The 12,054-nt window shown below is 46.7% G+C and overlaps 1 protein-coding gene across 9 annotated transcripts in view; it reads left to right on the forward strand.

The window, feature by feature from the left end:
• TP63 (tumor protein p63) overlaps positions 1–12,054 on the forward strand; it is a 143,484-nt gene that overhangs the window by 52,331 nt on the left and 79,099 nt on the right. Inside the window, exon 1 of one of the 9 annotated variants that reach the window (XM_048955075.1) lies at positions 8,323–8,418. The exons of 5 other annotated variants lie outside the window; for them this stretch is intronic. The gene's annotated coding sequence lies outside the window, so the exon portion shown is untranslated. Of the gene's footprint in view, positions 1–8,322; positions 8,419–8,478; positions 8,563–9,161; positions 9,317–9,538; positions 9,559–12,054 lie in introns of those variants that run through there. 3 more of the 9 variants (XM_048955077.1, XM_048955074.1, XM_048955078.1) reach the window with 3 other exon arrangements.

Below are 12,054 nucleotides of genomic sequence, written 5' to 3' on the forward strand. Positions count from 1 at the left end.
CTATGAGTGGCAGGGCTTCGTGGCACAGTTCTGCAGGGGATACACCACCAGCACTGGACATCTCAGCTGCCACCTCGCTAAGGATGTGTGGAGGTGAGAGGGAAGGTGTTCCTTTTATCTTTGAGGTGTTCTTTGCTTGTTCTCCTGCTTTTATAGCACTGTCTCATCAGAAGATGGGATTAGAAGATCTTTACAAAATACTGCCCAAGAGCAGCTTATGGTTCTTCATCCTTTCCCACAAGCTCTGCTCTTCCCTCACTGCCCTCCTCTGTTCTCCACCAGATCTCTTTTCTATGACAGAAACCTCATAGTGCTGAAGATGCTGGGACCCATCCCAGTCACTGCCAAAGACATCACTTTTTTCTTTTCCTCTTCAAAGCACAGTATTGGTTCTTCACAGTCAAAAAAAGATGTTTAACTGCTTGGAGGCCCTTTTAGTGCTGCTTAAAGGATTAAGGTGGAACTGAATTAACGTTTTCCAACTCCCAAAGGACTGGAAGGAGAATATGCAAAGTCTTTCATGTGGTCCTTTTTCCTCTGAAGAGAGAATACCTAATTTCATCGGATCTTGCTCAACTTCCAAAAAGAAAAAAACCCTGACAAGATTAAAGAATCAAACTCTCAATAGCTCTTCTGTTTAGGTACGTTTAAGGTGTTTGTGGTAAACGTTATAAATATAATCCCCTGCTGATTTGTGTGGTACCACCCTGCTACAAGCTGATTTGCCATGGCTTCTTTCAACAAACAGGGATTTCTGGCCTGAGATAAAGTCCAAGTGACCAAATGGTATTGAGTCCCTTTGGGAAAACGTTCTTCGGTTCCACAAGGCAAGGGTGAGGAAGGGATGTCCTGGTCAAGGAACAAATTGATGAAACCTGGGTATCTATTTGGTGCCTTCCCAGGGAACTGAGCTTTTAGTTTTGTGTTTCTTGGAAAACCTTCCTGGGAGCTCAGGCGTTGTGCTGGGAGCCAATGGTTATCTGTTGTAGAAATTTTGACTTCTGTTTAATTTCATTTTTGAGAAGCTGACACCTGTAGTTAAAGTGGAAATAATTAGAAGAAAAATGTTTAGCTCTAATAGATTTCTGAGATTTGTTTGATTAGATCTGCTAATGTTGTCTTGCCTGCTTATGTGAAAACATCCGTGCCTGTTCTTACTTCTTACCTGTATGATTTTAGTGTCTTACTATGGCATAACAGACCATCTCCTGGTGGGATTTTGCTGCTGAGTCATTTCCTATCAGGTGTTTGAATGCCACAGGTGGCCTGATGTGATAAATACTGATGCAGGGAGGGGAATTCACTTAGAACATGGAGCTATAAAGAGTGAACAGGGGGAAACCCTGCCACTGGGGGAGGGGGGAGTTCAGCAGGCTCTTGGCAACACCAAAAGAAATCTGCTTACAAAACCTTGCCCTAGGGACATTCAGTGCCTGCTGGACAACACTGGTCTGCCTCTGAGTTGGTGCATGCTGAAAAAAATGCATAGAAAGAAGTACTGAGCTGCTGGGCTCTGCAAGCAGCAGCTGTGTGCGCAGCCCTGAATCGGCCGCAGAGCTGTCTGAACTCCAAGAGCTGGTGGGGTGAAGCCATGGGCTTAGGTGGTCAGATATGGGATTGAAGACTTAATTGAAAAATGCTTTTACATTTTTTTTCTTCCAAGTTTGTTCATTTGAGAATTTTCTTCTTAAAATACGCAGGCCTGGCAACATGATTCCTAATTGTGATAAAACTGAGGGCTCTGGTGTATTTACAGCACTCCAGGAGCTTTGTGCTCTGAGATAATCACAAGCAAAAACCATAGATCACATAGAGGAGTGGCAGCGTATTGATGAAATTATAGGGAGCGTACCCTGTAATTTCTTAACACCAAGTGCAGTTGCACAAGCAAAGATTCTGTGAGCAGGGCAGGAACTGTTGCCCTGCACGCTCGTTGTGTTTCTGATAAGAGCTTCTCTTGTCCTTGTCTTCCAGGACTGTAATCTGCTCTTAATCCTTTGTCCTTCATCTGCCCTGTCTAGCAGGTATTTTGTGACATAGTGAAAGGTTTTTGCAAGTGCTCTTATTTTTGAGAGCAGGATTCTCTGCCCTTGGGCTTAGCAATAGCAGGCCTGCCACAGAGTTGCTCAATGCTGAAAAACGCAGCCAGCTCTGCATTTAGCAGAAGACCTCGTACTCCTGTAGGAGCATCACTGGTGGCAGGGTAGGAAATTGGGTGTTTGTTTTAATCATCCAAAGCACACTGGACTTAGCAGGTTGGCTGTGGGGGACCTTCAGCTAAATTCAGACTTCAGGGCTGCCCCTAACATCTGTTTTGCTGGTGTTTCTCTTTTGCATTTTAATTATTTACTGAAACACAGGATGTTGCTCTTTACAGTTTCCTGCTTCTAAAGAGTTTTGGGGACTTTTTGCATTATCGTGATGGTTTAATTTATGTTTTTTGTAAAATTCAGTCTTCCTTAGAGCTTGAGAGAGGGATTTCATGCATCCCCCGAGCAGTTCATCGACAAAAGAATTTGTGTAACCAAAGACTCAGGAAGAGTAGGTGCCACATGGACCGAGAGTCTTACCTGGCTCAGCTCAAAATGTCACCAGCCTCTCACAGCCGACAGTCTGAGACCCTCCTGTCCTAAAAAAGAACTTAGTGTTTGCTGTCTGGGGAAGCAGTCCCTCCCCTCTCCGATTACATTTAAGTGACGACAGGCCCTGCCACACATGGTATCCCGGGGCTGAGGATCAGCAGGACCTTGCAGGATTTCTTTCACTTTGCTTCCTCTTGGTGGGGGGCCACATGGAGACCCACCTGAGGTGTCCCATTGCTGGGATGTCCCCTCACCAGTCGCCTGTCTGTCCTGTGTGCCTGGGGGCGATAGCATTTAGTGTGAGGCTGCACCTTGAGTACTGTGTTCACTTTTGGACCCCTCACTACAAGAAATCGAGGCCCTTTGAACAAGGGGCGATGGAGCTGTGAGAGGTCTGGAGCACAATGAGGAGAGGCTGAGGGTATGGAGATTGTTCAGTCTGGACAAGAGGAGGCACAGGGGAGATGTTATTGCTCTCTACAACCTGAAAGGAGGTTGTGGTGAGGTGGGGGTTGGACTCTGCTCCCAGGTAACAGTGATAGGACGAGGGGAAATGGTCTCAAGTTGTGCCAGGTGACAGATATTAGGAAACGTTTCATCCCAGAAAGAATGGTGATGCACTGGCACAGGCTGTGCAGGGAGCTTGGGCAGTCACCATTGATGTGGCACTGAGGGACATGGTCAGTGGGCATGGTATGATGGGTTGATGGTTGGCTTAGATTATTTTACAGGTCATTTCTGTGATCTTGGAACTGGCTGCTCAGTGTGCTGTGATGCCCAGTGCTTTCCTAGTTCTGGCCCCCCTCAGAGCTACACAGCATCTCATGAGAGCCCATGCATGCTTTCCTGAAGCCCTGCTGCTTTCCTGAAGCTCAGATGTGCATGGCTGAGTTATTTTACCACCTGTGATAAGTAACAGCAATTTCTCATTCTGTGTTGTGGTCTCTGTGCTGGCATGGTGGAGGTAAGCTAGTGAAACCGGAGAGATACTGGCTGTGCTCAGCACTGCAATGTTTCAGCAGACAATAGTTAGAAGAGGGAAAACCCAAGTCTCCTTGTTTCCTGTGGGAAATACTAAGAACAAGTTCCTCGTTAACAACGGACAGCATGAACTGCTGAAGTTGTTATGGGTAAATGCTGAGCTTGTGGAAAGACACTGATAAGCAAAGCTGAAAAGGGGAGGTTTAATTCAGCAATCCTAAGGAAGGTCAGGTTTCCAGCTTGATTTTCCTTTATGCCTACCCCTAATTGCTCCAGTGCAGTGATGAAGGCCTGTCATAGCTGTGCACTGTAGTCACTTAAAAATGAACGTTCTTCTGAGGTTGTTTTGCTTTATTTTCTGTTGCTGCTCCCTGGTGCTGCAGGGAATTGAATAACTGGAAGGGACACGGTGAGCTGCTCTGGGCTGTGGTTTAGGCTGCTTTGGGTGTTTAATGCCTGCCTTTGCTCTTTTGCCCTTTTGGAACAGAGCTGCCCGATGAAACCAGGGTTTCCTTTTTTACCATGCAGTATTATCTAAAATACTGCAAGATAAGTCCTTTTTTTGTTTAGACCAAAGGGATTTCTTTCTTTCTTTTCTTTTTTTTTCTTTTCTTTTTTTTTTTTTTTTTTTTGTAATGGACTTGAATATATTTTATGGCTTCTGAACACTTTGCCTGTCAAGTCTACCTTGCAATTCTCATTTTCGAGTTTGCCTTTAAAATACCTGGATTTTGCATTCCAGCTGCTTGCAAGAAGCCTTCTTCGCAGCAGCAAGGCTCTGCCCTCTGCCTGACAGCTACCACCGCTCTCTCTCTGTGGGCACCCCAAATACGCTTGGGCTGGGGGTGGCTGGATAGGTGAGTTAGTAAAGAATACAGTTACAACAGCTTTCTGATAGGTTTTTTAGTGCTTTTCAAAAATGGATGAAGATTTAAGTTTTCTTTTGACTTTTAAATTCGGAAAATCTTAAGACAGTGTTGCCCTGGAAATGTACTGGTTGTCACCTGGTCCCTGTGTGCTTTACAAAGCTGATGGCATTGCTGTAGCTGAGAACTGGAAAGACAAAGATGGCCAAGGTCAGTCAGCAGCTGAGCTAAAGGTGGCTGGGGTGTGCTGAACCCCAGCCTTGTGCTCCAGCCCCGGGCTTCCCAAAGCGGGTTGCTCAGGCTCCTGAGTGGTCTTCTGGAGGCTGCAAGGGCTCTGTAGTATGTACAAGCAAGCAGTGGGCAGAAAAACATCTTGCAGGATGCAAGACATGCTGTGGCAGGGCTGACACCTTGGTCAGAGCTTTGTCCCTCTTTGCCTTTGCTGAGAAAGGGAGTGGGTGTTTGGGACATGCAGGAGGGCAGGGGATGTCTGAGGCTGGGTGAGAAGGTGGTTTTCAAGGATGGGTGAGAAGCTGAGGGTGGAGAAGGGGGTGTCCGGAGTTTAATGGGTGATGAGAGAGGTCTGGGGAAGTTCATATAATGCTAACGGATGGAAGGAAAAAGAGCAGGAGTGACTTTCTTCCAACAATTAGGGGATGATAATGATATCTCTAGTCCTGCCGGGGCTGTTTGCTTCCTGAAGCCCTGAGGACAAAGAATTGCCTCTGACACATAGAAGCGGCCCCTATTTTCAGGCTGAGAATGATGAGATGCAGTTCCTGGGCTGCTGATATTCTGAACCTGTCTGGCTTCCAGCAGTGGTTTGCAGTGGGCTGTGCAGTGCCCAGGCCAAGAGCCCTTTGGCAGGGCAGTGCAAGTGCGTGGCTTTTCTCCCCATGGAGCTCTGATGCCTGCATTGGAGCTGGTGCTGGTGTGGGGTGTGGTGATGTAATGTGCTCCAAGGGGATGCTGCAGGGCTGAAAATGCTGCATTCACTGCGGGTATTATCAAACGCAGGCTGACTCTAACTGAAAGAAGATGATGAATGGGAGAAAATCCCCCATGTGTTTTTCAGCATGGTGAATGAGGAGGACCGTTCTGTGCAGGCAGTTTCACTTTCTTTGCTATGGGCCAGTTTTGTCCTGAAGGCTTGAACAAAGAGCATGTGGAAAGCTGAGCCATTCTTCCTCCACCTTTCCCCTCCACTCACACATACAAATGTACCCAAAAGAGAAATTTAAGCCACAGGGAGACCAGAATGCACATACAACAGGCTATCAGAATGCTGAGATTTTTAAAGCAATGCACTCAGCATTCCTCTGAGACAGAATTGTATGAAATGTACGTCTTACATGCAAAGCAGGGCAAATACAGTACAGGCGTCATTTGCTTATGGAGCAGGAAAAAACTCCAGTCCTTGAAAGATGCTGTAGGGCCTCAGCAGTATCACAGGCCCCTTTTGCTGCCTGTCTCTCTCAGCTCCCCTCTCATGCCTCCCACATATGCTTGGCTGCTGGCTTCTGAGGCTGGGGCTCACCCTTCCGGCAGTCAGCTTCCTCAGATTTCTACTGCACATCTCTGTCATTCTCTTTTCTCCCAGCTACCATTCCCACAATAATGGAACAAGTTGCCAAGGGAGGTGGTGGATGCCTTGACCCTGGAGACACACAGGGTCAGGCTGGATGGGGCTCTGAGCATCCAATCAAACTGCCAGCATCCCTATTTATTGCAGGGGGTTGAACTATATGGCTTTAAATGTCCGTTTCAACACGATGCTTCTATGATGATCCTATGCTGCTACTGCTGCAGTCTGCATTCGGAGCAGGGTCTTTGCTGGGCTCTTCCAGGGTGCACTTGGTCACACAGGCCAGGGTGAGTGTGGTCCCACTGCGGGGAATTCCAGCTGATGCCTCCTGCCAGACACACGCCTGTCCCGTGCTGCCAGAGCCCGCTTCCTTCTCCCCTCGCACAGCTGTGCGCTTCATTAGGTAGCGAGGTCTGCAAATCATGGTAGTGTCAGAATGCAGAGCGGGGGGAATTCCAGCAGGACAAGCGCTGCCAAGTTCCTCAAGTGTCAATGATGGGGTCAGAGGAGGAGCCCTCTCCCCACTCAAGGACTGAAACGCAACTAATGGCAAGATTTGGGCAATTAAATGGAGTGCTCATCAACTTAAAACCGTTTGTTTGCCATTTCTTTTTATGCCCTTCGATGTGTAACCAGAGAAGGCAACACCCAGCACGGGTGGATTGGATCCATGATTGGGATTGCATGAGTCAGATTGGAGGCTGCTGACTTCTCTGCTCTGTGGCTCGCTTCCCTACCAAGCCTGTGTACTGTGACAACAGTGGGCTGATACAGGAAGGCATGCATGAGCAAGGGGCTGCTGCACAGTTAACTGCTGAAAGCACCCAGGAAGAAAGGTTAGGTGTCAGCCTAGACATCTGAGTTTGAGTCCTGCTACCACCCTGAGTTCTAAGTGTGGCTCACGGCAAGTCACAGCATTGTGGAAGCTGTGATTTTCATTCCTGGGCATCAGCTTTTTGGTGCCTTAAGATAAGTGAGGCTGAGGGTTTGTTACTCTAGGGAGTGCAGTGCCTGCTCTACCCAAAGAATTCAAGTCCTTTTCTGAATGTCTGTGCCAAGATGCCCAGAATCACTGAATTGTAGCATGGCTTGGGTTGGAAGGGACCTTAAACCAGTCCCAGCACCTTGCCATGGGCTGGCTGCTCCCCACCAGCTCAGGCTGCCCAGGGTAATCTGGCCTTGAAGCCTTCCAGGATTGGGGTACCCACAGTTCTCCAGGCAGCTATGCCTGGGCCTCACCATCTTCTAAATGAAAGGTTTCCTCCTAATCTCTAATCTGAATTTCCCCTCTTTTTGTATAAAACCATTCTCCTTTGTCCTGCCACTATCTGCCCTCATGAAAGGTCAGCCTCCCCAAACCACCAGTTCCCTTTTGTGCAGCACCAGCCCAAGGAGTTAGGTGACCAAGGCTGTATTTCTGGCTTGCTGAGTAACCATTAGTAATCCTGTGACCTCCTGGTGACTTAGTTTTCCCACAGGTAAAATGGGAATACTGACTCTGTCTTCCTTTGTAGAGCACTTTGAGAGATATGAATAAAATGAGACACAGTAGATAACACTTAGATATTATTAATTATACATTCGGTTCATTTGTGTGATGTGGAATTGCTTTCTTCATACAAGCAGATGTTGTCTTTGCATCAGGGTTTCCTAAATTGTCTGCCATCGGCTCCTTTAGAAGATTTTGTGCAAAAACACAGTGCCTTACAAGGAGGGACCTCTCTGGCCCCATCTGCATGTCCAGAGACTGACTACAGTGATAGGAAACTGTACATCAATGAAAGCAGAGGGAAGAAGCAGAAAGTGACATTCTTGAACATGGGCAGCAAACAGAAAAAAGCTCCAAATCATTCTGCGCTTCCATGCTATGAATGATTTCTTCCCACATTTCGCACCGAGGATTTATAATGCATAGAACTGATGTTGAACCATGAAGCTCCGCAAATACAAACCACGCTGACAGCTTCTGAGAGTTCACACACTGTATGGGGGGAAATGTAAACCCTCATAAAAGTGGTGCCAGGGGTGCTGAGCTCCAGGAAAGCTAAGGAAAAGTGGAAGGGCTCAGATCTCTTGAAAGCCAAAGCAGGACATGATGCTTTATTCATTTCTGATTTCCCCGTGTTAACCTTGGGGCAGTTGAGATGATGAAGATACAAGTGTGTTTTGGAGGGGAAACCAAGGAAAATCACACTATCTCCTGGCTGTGGCAACCATTTTTATTTTCTAAGGAGGTCTTGAGCACATGCCACAGTAATGCTCAACTGTATCCTGCGTCAGGTACCCACCCTGTGAAAGTGGGAGGCATCTGCCTTTAAGGTTGAGGCTACAGAGAGGGGTCTGAGCATGCTCTGTATAAAGCCCAGGTCCTGCTTTGTACAGGAGCTCCTGGCTTGTCCCACTGGTGAGTTGAGCCTTGCTGTTTTGGTTTAGCTCCTTTCTGTGGAAGGTTGTGTGTGGTGGAAGATGGCTTTTCAGGGTGGGAAGCATTATTGTGCTGCAATGGTTGACTTTAATGGTTTGCTGTTATTGCTTTGTGGTGCAGAAGGTAACTTTTTTGTTTCGTTTTGTGGTGCTGCTTTTTTTTTCTGGTCTTTTTCATACAAAGGTGGGAAGGGGAAAAACGTGGTGAAGAGTGGAAAGCACAAGGTTGGAACGAGCTGAAATGCCTTGTTTTCCTTGGGCTTTGCCACTGGTTCTTGAGGTGCTGCTCTGAGCCATCAGGGCTATCCCCAGCAGGGTTGGAGCCTTAGCTCTAGGGAAGGACAGCTGCAGAGCTAAAGCTTGTGAAAAGCAAATGCTTTGCCAACTGTTTTTATTTGCTGGTTTTCTTTTGGTTTTCTTTTCTGGGGAGGTGGACAGGGTGTTTGTTTTTTTTTTTTTAAATTAATTTCTTTATTGTGAAGCTTAATATTCCTAGGGAGACTCTGATGTTGGTTACTGTGTAGGCACAGCTGAAAATCACTGCTTTCGTTGGCAGTTTGCAGAGCTCTTGCTCATCTGCATGATGGCAAAATGCATCAGCTGGGATGCAGCCCCACTCTGCTGGTTTATCAAAGCTGTGTAGTCAAGGTGATCAGCAGAAAGCAAAACAATTTTGAAGCAGGAGGCTTCAGAGATCTTGAAAAGTAATCTTGGAAAGTGTTTTCACCTGTTGTATGCCTTGTGGCTTCACCCACTCCTGTAAAACAAGCAGATTGGGACTGGGGTAGATCTTGATGGGAGCAGGTTTGCATTGCTGGCTAAAACTCATCCTGGGGCTCAGTGGTTGAAGAACAGTGCCAGTAAACCTTCTACTCTGGGTAAGAATCTGCATCTTGCAGAAGATTTAAACGTCTGTTTTTGTTAATTAAAGATCCCTTTATGGCTTTTAAAGGAGGGGACTCAGGGGTGCAATGTCTATTCAGCTCACAGCTTGATGGGGCCATAAATCCTTCTGCAGTTCTACCTTGGTGCACTTACAGCTTGTGGCAAGCTGCCTGCGGGCTCTTTCAGCAGTTAGTGAAGTGAATTAAGAGTCTAGTTTGTAGGCTTAAAGCAGAAGGTGGGCTAGACAAGGCTTACCACCATGCTTTGTGTCGTTCTAGTCAGTGGTTTGGTGCAAGAGGCTGTGATCAGCAGCACTATCTCCTGTGATGCATTTTGGGATGAGTGGCTGCGGGTGAAAGGGGTTTTGTTTGAGCATCCCTTAATAAAAGGAGCAATTTGAACAATGCAAGCTCCTGCTCTCTTGTGATTAACTTCAGGCACTCAGGGATTATTTTACTGGAGAGGAGGGTTTGCTGATGTGGGAGAGAACAATTAGCTGGAGAAGTGAAATTCATGAGCAGATGGATCCTGCCCAGGCTTCAGTTGTGTTATTTTCTAGCAGAAGAGCAAATTTGCTTCATTTGGTGGACTCGTTAGTAGACAGAGGCTACTCTGCTCTGTTAAAGGCTGTTTGTTAAGGAAAGTGGCACTGGGTTTATATTTTAATACGTGATGATAAGGGAAGGAAACAGCTTGGTTTGCATATGGGGAGTGTTGAAGGGGTCTCACTTTTACTTCCATGGAAGTAAGAGTTAATCAGGGAACTTCTCATTTGGTATAGGGAAATGTGCCTTTTTGGCTGTCAGGTAAAATCTGCTGTAGCTCTTGTGACCTGGGACTGCCCAGCTGTGGGCAGGAGCATTGTGGCATGCAGCAACATCATTGCTCTGAGGCTTTTTGAAGGAGAGGCAGTCTCTTTCATGACAACTTCTTGGTGAATTCGATTCCTGTGGAAGTAGCAGTGATGTGATATAGCTGTCTGTTGTCACTACCTAGGGACTTAGTTCCTAATAAGTGTTAAGTCTAAATGCAATCAGTGGCAGAGCAGCTGGGGGCCTTCACCTTAGGGGCTCACTGTATTGATGTTCTGCTCCAAAGCTTGTTGTGTCACTGATGCTCAGCTTATATAGCAGCTTCGGGGCAGGTCTGCTGGTCTGGGTTTCAATATGGCACTCCTGAAAGTGCCTTACAAGACTGAAAGCCTAAAAGGAGTAATTTCTAGTACTTTGTGGGATAACTGCTGTTCTCGGAGGACTTGTGATTGTTTATGTTCAGTGTGGGCATGCTGTCATGTTGGTGAGAGCGCTATTAGCTATAGTGCTTGGGTATTTTAAAGGGGTTTTTTAATCTTAATCACAGGAAAAAATGGATGAGTAACTGAAGTGATGCTGAAGCTTTCTACACTGAGAGCAGCGAGGCACTGGCACAGGTTGCCCAGAGAGGTGGTGGTGCCCCATCCCTGGAGACAGCCAGGGTCAGGCTGGAACAGGGCTCTGAGCACCTGATGGAGCTGTGGGTGTTTCTGTTCACCTCAGGGAGTTGAACCAGGTGGCCTTGAAGGGGCCATTCCGACTCATACAATTCCATGATGTATTTGACACGTGCTTAGCTGTGGCTCTAGAGGCTGAAGCCGCTTGATTTCTCTTTGCTTAGGAAAATTATCTGCCCTTTTTGAAGAGTGTGCAGTTTGTGAGCAGCAGAAGTGAGGAAATCCCTGCTTTTGCAGCTCCGAGTCATTCTGAAAGCATGAGAGGCCTTGTAAATTCAATATAAAGAGCTGGATTCCCCCTCTAGCAGCAGTCAACAATAGATGCTTCAGGAATAAGTAGAGGAAAAGAACAGCTGTAGTGTGATCTTCCCTCTCAGACACTTTTTATTAATTTTTGCTGCTTAATAAATCTGACTTTTCCATACATCTTGTTCTGACTGTTGTCTTAAACAGCACCAAAATGCACCAAAACAAATGTTAATCCAATTCTCTGTGGAATCCAGTTTTAGTCCTGTCTGCTGTCACAGCTGCTCCTCGGGCAAGGGCTGCTGCTGTTTCCTTGTGTGGTGCCCGAAGGACTCTTCCATGAAAATGTGGGGTGCCTTCATCCTCACGGGAGGAAAAGCAGTCACCTGACTGATGGTTGAATTAAAAGCTGAACTGAGATCTCAAGTGCAAATATATTGGAGAAATTCCCCCGTGCATCCCTGCAGCCGTTGAGTATTTTGACCCGGGCGTAAGAACTGCTGCGTTTGAATTTAGCAATGGGGCAGTGGGATGAGAATGTGCAGCTGTGGGAGGCGTGAGTGCTCCAGCTTCGTCACCACTCCTCTAGGGCCCACCTATTTCTGTGAGGCTTGTGGGAGCTTAAGGGGATAAAAATGGCTGAGGTAATTAGCGGATCCGGCATTGAGCAGCTGGGGTGGCTCAGAAATTATTGCGGCTGTGAAAGGTGGTTGAGAAGCAGGCATATCCTGATGTGATATAACTGAACTCCTTGATTAAAAGGAAAAATAGTTATCTTGTTGTTTTTTAATATATTTTAGTTCGAGGCTTGAGCTGCAGACGTAGATGGAGTCACCTAATCACTTTAGGTTGTGCAGTGCAGAGTGGGGAGTTGTGCACCGTTTAGGTACTCTGTACCTGCTGCACAACATTCCCTACTCTGTGTGAGAAGTTCCAGGAGCAAAATGGAGAGGTTTTTTCTTTCTCTGGGATTTCTTGTGATGCATCATTCCAGTA

Source organism: Lagopus muta, chromosome 9 (genome assembly GCF_023343835.1).
Source record: "Lagopus muta isolate bLagMut1 chromosome 9, bLagMut1 primary, whole genome shotgun sequence".
Lineage (NCBI taxonomy): Eukaryota > Metazoa > Chordata > Aves > Galliformes > Phasianidae > Lagopus > Lagopus muta.